At 45.8% G+C, this 9,152-nt stretch overlaps 1 non-coding gene across 1 annotated transcript; it reads right to left on the bottom strand.

Annotated features, from left to right (window-relative positions):
• Positions 1–7,474: 7,474 nt before the first annotated feature.
• LOC115846497 (U6 spliceosomal RNA) lies at positions 7,475–7,582 on the bottom strand. The gene has a single exon (XR_004036913.1). It is a non-coding gene; the product is annotated as a U6 spliceosomal RNA (small nuclear RNA).
• Between the last annotated feature and the right edge of the window lie 1,570 nt (positions 7,583–9,152).

The following is a 9,152-nucleotide window of genomic DNA, read 5'->3' as shown; positions in this document are numbered from 1 at the left end:
TTTTCGCTTAACATTTGGGACATCTGAGTCCTGGCAATAGGTGGTTTTCCCCTTTTTAGGCACAAATATTCTCTCACTGTTGACGCGGCACCGAACTCCAGGCCTTTCCCTTTCCTAAATCACCACCATGAAATTGACGAGAATGGCTTCAGAGGCCACCCACAAAGAAGGAGGTAAACTCTGTTCCTTCTGTCCTCAGGCTTTATTTCCTCTTCCCAGGGAAATGCGTACTTGTCACAGGGCTGTTTATTGCTAGGTCTCTTAGACTCAGAGCACCTTGTCATGGCTACAGCTGCACTGCAGCTGCTTCTTTGCACGCTTTTCTGCTTAGGTAGGAATCATTGCTTGATTAAATTAGCCACTGGAGGGCTCCATCCCAGTTTCCAGGAAGAAAAACGTCTGCAGTTGTACTTTCCTGGCACATAACTGCACCTCTGCAGTTTTCAGTGGGTCATACCTATTTATACAGGTGAAATAAGGAGCCAGGGCATGGAGCTCGGCTACATTCAGAATGTTCATTTGAAAAGTCCAGAGATTCTTCTGGAAGCCTAGAGTGTATTTCTGTGGGAAATAGCATGAAAATGAGACTTGAATTGATAAGCTCTGGTTTATTTTATTTTTATCTCAGGCATCTTAAAATTCATAGCAACAGGATATGCAGTTCATTTACAGGTGTCGCATGAGAAAAACACTTATTGTTATGCACTATCCATTACTTTTCTTCCTGTCCAATGAAAAGACTTTTATTATAATCCAGTCTGATGGTCCAGATGCTGCATACCTTCACTTTCACAGTGCTTCCTAGCATGTTCTACAAGATGACAATAGCTATTACCAGAAGAAAATTATCGGGACCTCCAGGAGGAACAAAATTGAGTGCAATTCTTTAATACAGAGCTTATCAGCACACCACTCTGCAACTCCTAGAGAGGCATTTTATGCACATTTGCTGCTCTTCTTGGAGATGAAAAGCAAGGTTTCAAACGTTACTATATCAAAAAAACATGCCTGAAAAGAGAATCCAAAACCTGAGACCATACCTCTTCTGAGAAACGGGGAAAACCACATGGAAAGTATAAATTATTGTATTGCCTGATGCTTTTGGAATTTCCTCCTGGACCTCATTGACAGGAACCCTTATAGGCATTACAACACAGGGGCAGACCCAGCAGTAACCGGGACACCCCCAGTTTTGAAGTTCTAGCTCACTCTCCTGTAGCTCTCAAGGGCTGCACTTACCATTTTATTTGTCTCTTTTTAATTTGGAGAAAAAAGTAGTAGCTAGGGAGTCTGGTAAATGCAAACTCTTGGTGACAAATGTGACTGTGTTTGTGGATTAAAGCACATGAGCCCAGACCAGGGGAGAGATGGTCCCGTAGGGGATGAAGGAGCAGCGTGTGAGCTGCTGATTTTGAAAGAAAAATCACTAGTCTCATCATTTCACAATGAAATAACTCTATAAATCACCAAACATGACAATAGGTAATACATACTTTTAAAAAATAAAAATAAAAAAGGCATTTTGTGGCTACTGAGAACTCACTGAAAATCGTGACTGGCTTTGGGCAGATGAATTGATTTTTCTTAGTTTTGACGGATCCACCCTCTAGATCAATCTCGCTGTTGAATTCCCTAGTCTGAGTCTATTTCCTGTATCGCTCATGTCGCCCACCTCGAATCTACCCTCTAAACACACCAGAAGATTAAACCAAAGCAGCCTGCCCTACTGGACACTTTTTTTTTTTTTTTTTTAAGCGGTACGCGGGCCTTTCACTGTTGTGGCCTCTCCCGTTGCGGAGCACAGGCTCCGGACGCGTAGGCTCAGCGGCCATGGCTCACGGGCCCAGCCGCTCCACGGCATGTGGGATCTTCCCGGACCGGGGCACGAACCCGTGTCCCCTGCATCGGCAGGCAGACTCTCAACCGCTGCGCCACCAGGGAAGCCCCTACTGGACACTTCTGATTGGCATTTTTATTTATCTGGGTTGAGGAAAAGGAGAGAAACCAGCATGAGCTGCCCAGGTGCATGAACACAGGACTGTGCAGATACAGACCCTCCTGTACAGGGCTGTCAGATCAAATCCTGCTGCCATAGGAAATAAAGAAGTAAACCCAGGCAGGAGCTCAGGAAAAACCTGTCATGTAGCCAGCACCAGGGGCGCTGGGAGCTCGCAAATGGGACATATATCTTCCAGACACGCTCTTCAGTTAGAGTTTTTTTTTTTTTTAATACCACTTGAAAAAAATTTACTTATACTTACTTATGGCTGCGTTGGGTCTTCATTGCTGAGCGCGGGCTTTCTCTAGTTGCTGCAAGCGAGGGCTACTCTTCGTTGTGGTGTGCGGGCTTCTCAATGCGGTGGCTTCTCTTGTTGCAGAGCATGGGCTCTAGGCACACGGGCTTCAGTAGTTGTGGCTTGCAGGTTCAGTAGTTGTGGTGCATGGGCTTAGTTGCACCATGGCATGTGGGATCTTCCTGGACCAGGGATCGAACCCGTGTCGCCTGCGTTGGCAGGCAGCTTCTTAACCACTGCACCACCAGGGAAGCCCTAGAGTTCTTAAAGGCTGCTCTTAGAGTGGAGATGGTGGAGTCCACTGCCCTGTTTAACCCCGAGACTATCTTCGTCACTCCTGCTGAGGTGACTCCTTTGGTCAAGTATCAGATTAGCCACACCTGAGCCATCGTTCTCCTTTCCTCACTTTGTTCCTTTGTCTGTTATTCCACCTCCACCTCCCATTTTGGAAAGTTCTCTCCAGGATTCAGAAATAGACAATGTTGGTTCGAATCTCTGATCCTTCACTTCCCAGCTATGAGAACTTAGACAAATTACTTGATATCACCAGGCTTTAATTTTCTCAGCGGTAACTACAGATAATAATAGTACCCCCTTCACAAGGTTGTTGAAGGGATTAAGGGGTAATATCCATGTAAAACACCATATTGAGCTATTATTATTACACAGCATTCACATCTCAAATTCACATCCCACCCCCTCACAAAGTCTTCTCCGATGAGCCATGTTGGAAAGGATAGTTTCCTTTGCTAATTTCTTGTAGCACATACTGTGCTCATGACCAATAGGGCCATAGTCTGCGCGGCCTTGTGGTCTAGGTATTTGTGTACATGTTTTCTCATCAGAACTAGAGGCAAAGTTTCTGGAGGGCAGGGAGTGTCTTATGCAGTATCTAGCACAGTGTTATCCTGTCAATTTTTATTAAGTCAAAAAGTCAAATGGATATTTTAATGAATTTGTCGAGTCAATCCAAGGTGTAGGTGGTCAGAAACCAGTAGCGATCTTAATCCATTACTCACATATCTGGAGAACTGGGGCTGGGATTCAGCTCCTGGGGACCCAGAGGCACCTGAGTGAGTGGGTGCCCAGGTGTGGGAATGAGAGGCCAAGGAGACAGAAGCCCCAGGTCCACTTGGCCATGTCAGACCCTAGCTGAGAGAGAAGACGTTAACTCTGAACGAAGATTGAAATTTTAACTCATTGCACCAGACTGGATATAGTCGTCACTGAATCGAAACAAATTTTTGATGACTTAACATTGCTGGAGGCTTTTGGATATCTGAGGGTGACTGTAAGAATTTTTGTCCAAATGAAATTGGAAGAGCCTGCCCAGAGAGTGGATCTGAATGGTCAGGTGGGGTTTCACACCAGGAGGCCTGCTGCAAGGTACCAGGTTCACGAGCTGACTCAGTGTGGCCTTGGCCAGTGGAACAGCAGCGAGAGATAGAAGCGTTTGCAGGGCGGGGAATGAGAGGGAAGACCGTCCCCTTACCCACGGTCTCACGGCTATTACCACCTCCATCTCTCCAGCTGCCTTGACTGCTGCAGAGGACGCGGTGGTTTCCGAGACCCTGGGCTTTTACTTCTCTCTCCCACAGGTGACAACCTCCTGCCATCTCCCGTGAGCTCCCTCCCCAAGTCACTGCCCAGCTTTTGCTTCTTGGGCCTCACAGGTCAAGCCAGGAGCAAACCCTCCAACTGACCAGGCTCTCAGGGAAGTTCTGATCCTTCCAAATCTCTGTTAGATTGCTTTTATCCTAATGTTTCTATCGGGATGCAATTGCCAGTTGCCATGGTATTCTGTGCAAACAGAAGCTCTTTTATTCTGTGGGATGCTTTCATCATGCAGTGTCTGTCACAGAATGAACTGCTATTAGAACCAGTTTATAGGTTACACCTCTAGTTGGCAAGCCCTTGAGATTTTATTATGCGTGTTAGCTGCACCTGATATCCATTTGAGACCCAGCGCTCAAAAATTATTCCACGTGAAATTGTGAACTCTCAATTAGGTGCTGTTGATATTGGCTTGGGGAGGAAAAGGTACATTTTGAGGGCTGGCAGAGATAGGAACTAGGTAGACTGTTTTCCTTTAATGCCTAGGGATTTGGGTAATAATTACAGAACCCAGGTTTCACTGTAGCATCATAGCAAACACTAGTTCAGTGGCCAAAGGTAGAAACTAAGTTGAGGATGGTTGTTTTGTCATCTCTCCAGCTTCCATTTCTTTTATTGAAGTATAGTTGATGTACAATATTATATTGAATATGTTACAGGTGTACAATATAGTGATTAACAATTTTTATAGGTTATACTCCATTTATAGTTATTATAAAATATTGGCTATAGTCCCTGGGCTGTACAATTATGTCCTTGTAGCTTATTTTATACCAAATAGTTAGCACCTCTTAGTCTCGTACCCCTATGTTGCCCCTCCCCGCTTCTCTCTCCCCAGTGGTAACCACTAGTTTGTTCTCAATATCTGTGAGTACGTCTTTTTGTTATATTCATTAGTTTGTTGTATTTATTTTTACATTCCACATATAAATGATATACAATGTTTGTCTTTCTCTGTCTGACTTATTTCACATAGCATAATGCCTTCCAAGTCCATCCATGTTGCTGCAAAAGGGCAAAATTTCATTCTTTTTCATGGCTGAGTAATATTCCACCGTATAAATGTACCATATCTTCTTTATCCATTCGTCTGTCAGTGAACATTTAGGTTGCTTCCATGTCTTGGCTATTGTAAATTCTGCTGCTATGAACATTGGGGTGCATGTATCTTTTTGGATTAGTGTTTTTGTTTTTTTCGGATATATCCCCAGGAATGAATTGCTGAGTCACCGTTCTATTTTTAGTTTTTTGAGAAACTTCCATACTGTTCTCCACAGTGGCTGCACCAACTTACATTCCCCTGCAACAGTGCAGGAGGGTTCCCTTTTCCTCATATCCTCATTAACATGTTATTTGTCCAGCTTCCTTTTCTTTTTTGTTTTGGCTGTACCACTTGGCTTGTAGGATCTTAGTTCCCCGAACAGGGATTGAACCCAGGCCCTCTGCAGTGAAAGTGCGGAGGCCTAACCACTGGACCGCCAGGGAAGTCCTGAGCTTCTTTCTCATCTCTGCCTTGTCATTGCCTCTCCAGTCCACACTGTCACCCATGACTTCCCACTTTAGAGCCCTGAATTTGTAACTTCTGAGTAGTGTCCCCCTTTCCAGACTCTCCTGTCCTTCAGTGATAATTTATCACTGCTAAGAGAACAGCTGGAAGTACGACATATAAAGCAAGCTCAAGCTATTAGTGGGAGCTAATGGCTGAATGCACGGCACTGGAGCTTGAGAGACCTGTGTTTTTTTTTCTCTCTCTCTCTTTTTATAAAAATTTATTTATTCATTTTTGGCTGCGTCGGGTCTTGGTTGCTGCGCACGGGTTTTCTCTAGCTGTGGCAAGTGGTGGCTTCTCTTGTTGTGGCTCATGGGCTCTAGGCGTGCAGGCTTCAGTAGTTGTGGTGCACGGGCTTAGTTGCTCCGCGGCATGTGGGATCTTCCCAGACCAGGGCTCGAAACCGTGTCCTCTGCAATGGCAGGCGGATTCTTTTTTTTTTGGCTGTGTTGGGTCTTCGTTGTTGTGCACGACCTTTCTCTAGTTGCGGCGAGCTGGAACTACTCTTGGTTGCAGTGTGTGGGCCTCTCATTGTGGTGGCTTCTCTTGTTGTGGAGCAGGGGCTCTAGGCATGCGGGCTTCAGTAGTTGTGGCACACGGGCTCCGTAGTTGTGGTTCGTGGGCTCTAGAATGCAGGCTCAGTAGCTGTGGTGCACGGGCTTAGTTGCTCCGTGGCGCGTGGGATCTTCCCAGACCAGGGCTCAAACCCGTGTCCCCTGCATTGGCAGGTGGATTCTTAACCACTGCGCCACCAGGGAAGCCCCTCTCTCTCTTTTTTTAATTGCAGTATAGTTGATTTACAATGCTATCTCTGCTGTACAGCAAAGTGACTCAGTTATACACATATATATGTTCTTTTTTTCATATTCTCCTTTATGGTTTATCATAGGATATTGACTGTAGTTCTGTTTCCATTATGGTTTATCATAGGATACTGACTATAGTTCTGTGTTCTACATTAGGACCTTGTGGTTTATCCACTCTAAATGTAATAGTTTGCATCTACTAACCCCAAACTCCCAGTCCATCCCTCCCCCTCCCCCTCTCCCTCTTGGCAACCACAAGTCTGTTCTCTATGCCTGTGAGTCTGTTTTGTAGATAGGTTCATTTGTGCCATATTTTAGACTCCACATATAAATGATATATGGCATTTGTCTTTCTCTTTCTGACTTACTTCACTTAGTATGATAACCTCTAGTTTCATCCATGGTGCTGCAAATGGCATGATTTCATTCTTTTTTATGGCTGAGTAATACTCCATTGTATGAGTGTATCTCTCTCTCTCTCTCTCTCTGTGTATGTATATATATATCGCCATCTTCTTTATCCACTCATCTGCTGATGGACACTGATGTTGCTTCCGTGTCTTCACTATTGTAAATAGTGCAGCTATGAACATAGGGGTGATGTATTTTCTTGAATTATAGTTTTCCCCTGGTATATGTCCAGGAGTGGGATTGCTGGCTCATATGGGAGTTCTATTTTGAGTTTTTTAAGGAACCTCCAAACTGTTCTCCATAGTGGCTGTACCAACTTACATTCCCACCAACACTGTAGGAGGGTTCCCTTTTCTCTAGACCCCCTCCAGCATTTTGCTATTTGTAGACTCTCTAATGATGACCATTCTGACTGGTGTGAGGTGATACCTCATTGTAGTTTTGATCTGAATTTCTCTAATAATTAGTGTAGCTGAGCATCTTTTCATGTGCCTACTGGCCATCTGTACGTTTTCTTTGGAGAAATGTCTATTAAGGTCTTCTGCCCATTTTTGGATAGGGCTCTTTGTTTTTTTTGCTGTTGAGTTGTATGAACTGTTTGTATATTTTGGAGATTAAGCCCTTGTTGGTCGCATCTTTTGCAAATACTTTCTCCCATTCCGTAGGTTGTCTTTTCATTTTTTTTTTTTTATGGTTTCCTTTGCTCTGCAAAATCTTGTAAGTTTGATTAGGTCTTATTTGTTTATTTTTTGTTTTTATTTCTATTGCCCTGGGAGACTGACCTAAGAAAACGTCGGAACAAAAATATGCCACGCTTCATAAATTTGTGCGTCATCTTTGTGCAAGGGCCATGCTAAATCTTCTCTGTATCATCTCCATTTTAGTATAAGTGTTGCTGAAGCGCACACAGGAGACCTGCTTTTAAACTGTGATGGGAAAAATAAACTTTGCAAGATGCTAGTGCGGCAGGGGCCCCAGCTTGAGCCAACCCCCAAGAAGTGTATTCTCATCGGGGATATGTCTGGAGGAGAGTGGTGTCTGCGGAGCCTCAGGGAAGGATGGAAGGATGAGGGCAGCTTGATGGATCAGAGCGCAGATTCTGCGGCCAGGGAACCTGCCTGGGGTCAGGTCCCCCAGCTCTACTGCCTAGTGGCTGGTGCCAGTCTCGGACAAGCCGCTCCACCTCCTTTTACCACTGGGGGTGTTGGCAGTTGCATGCCTCTCGGGGGGGGTTTAAGTTGACCTGTGTAGCCCACTTCAAGCAGAGTGTGCATGGATCACGTGCTGTGCCAGCTGTTAATGTGGCTGTGTCTCTCCAGCCCTGCGTGCTGGACGCCTGTCGAGCTGGCAGAGAGAGGACGGCGCGACACCGGGGCACGGCAGCCCTGTGTTTATCCTCAGCCGAAAAAGTGTGACCCAGAGAGGGAAAAGATCTGCCTGCCTGTTACCTGGAGCAACGCGACTTACTGTGGTGCAGTGAAGAGCCCAGGCTGTAAAGGCCCCAGGGTTCCCTCCTTGGGAGACAGTGCAGACTCCACGAGGGCGCAGCCCCGATGCTGCCGGCGAGGGCCGCAGAGTGTGAATGGAGGGCTGCTCTGCACGCGGAGCCACGTGGCTTACAAGAGCAGGCTGGGAGCAGTTTGCCCTGATCTGTAACTTGTATGGCCCATACAGATGAAAGGCTGGCAGCCCTTGGGAGGCTCCAGTTACCCCAGTAGAAGAGATCTCGTGAAATCGATTGACTCTTGGAGACTCCTCTTTTCTTGCTTTCTTAGCTTCCCCTCCTTCCTAAACCATGCCGTTTTCTCCTAAACATTTGCGTTTTAAACATAGTTTTGGTCGTGTCTATGGGAACCGGAAACCAGGCTGGGAAGCTATTTACCCATTGCCTCTACTCACGGCTTGGGGGGGTCTTTCCCGTGGAAGCTGCCTCAATCTCCCCACTGCCCCCCCCACAATATTACTCATTAATAAAAGACAATTAATAAAATACACAGACACAAATACCGTTAACGAGGCCGAGATAATACCGGAGCAATAGTGATGCTCTGTGCTGGCTGATGATGTAATTTACTCTGACAGGCGTCACCTCAATGCTCTGTAGGTACGAAGGGACCTGGGTGTGCTCCTGTCTTGTGTTCTTACTGAAAGAAGGAGCTGGCTCGGGCTTGAGGACTGACCTCGGGTGCCCCAGGCAGGGCAGGTCCCGCTCAGCGTCTCAGACTTCAGCCCCTAACCGCCCTCTAGATGACTGCTTTCTATGCTCGTGCTGTCTTTCCAGGTAGATGATCATTTCTTGGGGACAAGAGTCCTTGTACAATTCTTTGGTATTTCTGCAGTATTTTAGCAAAGTCCACAACATAGTAAAGCCTTACTAAATATAAACAAATTAGTGCCAGGGAGAAGACATTTCCTCTGTACAGTTCACGTGGCATCCACGCTCTTCCTGTTTGTGTGCTGTTTCCCCCATGAGGAGGG

The sequence above is a fragment of the Globicephala melas genome, chromosome 6 (assembly GCF_963455315.2).
Source record: "Globicephala melas chromosome 6, mGloMel1.2, whole genome shotgun sequence".
NCBI lineage: Eukaryota > Metazoa > Chordata > Mammalia > Artiodactyla > Delphinidae > Globicephala > Globicephala melas.
This window is presented reverse-complemented; position numbering and strand designations above follow the sequence as displayed.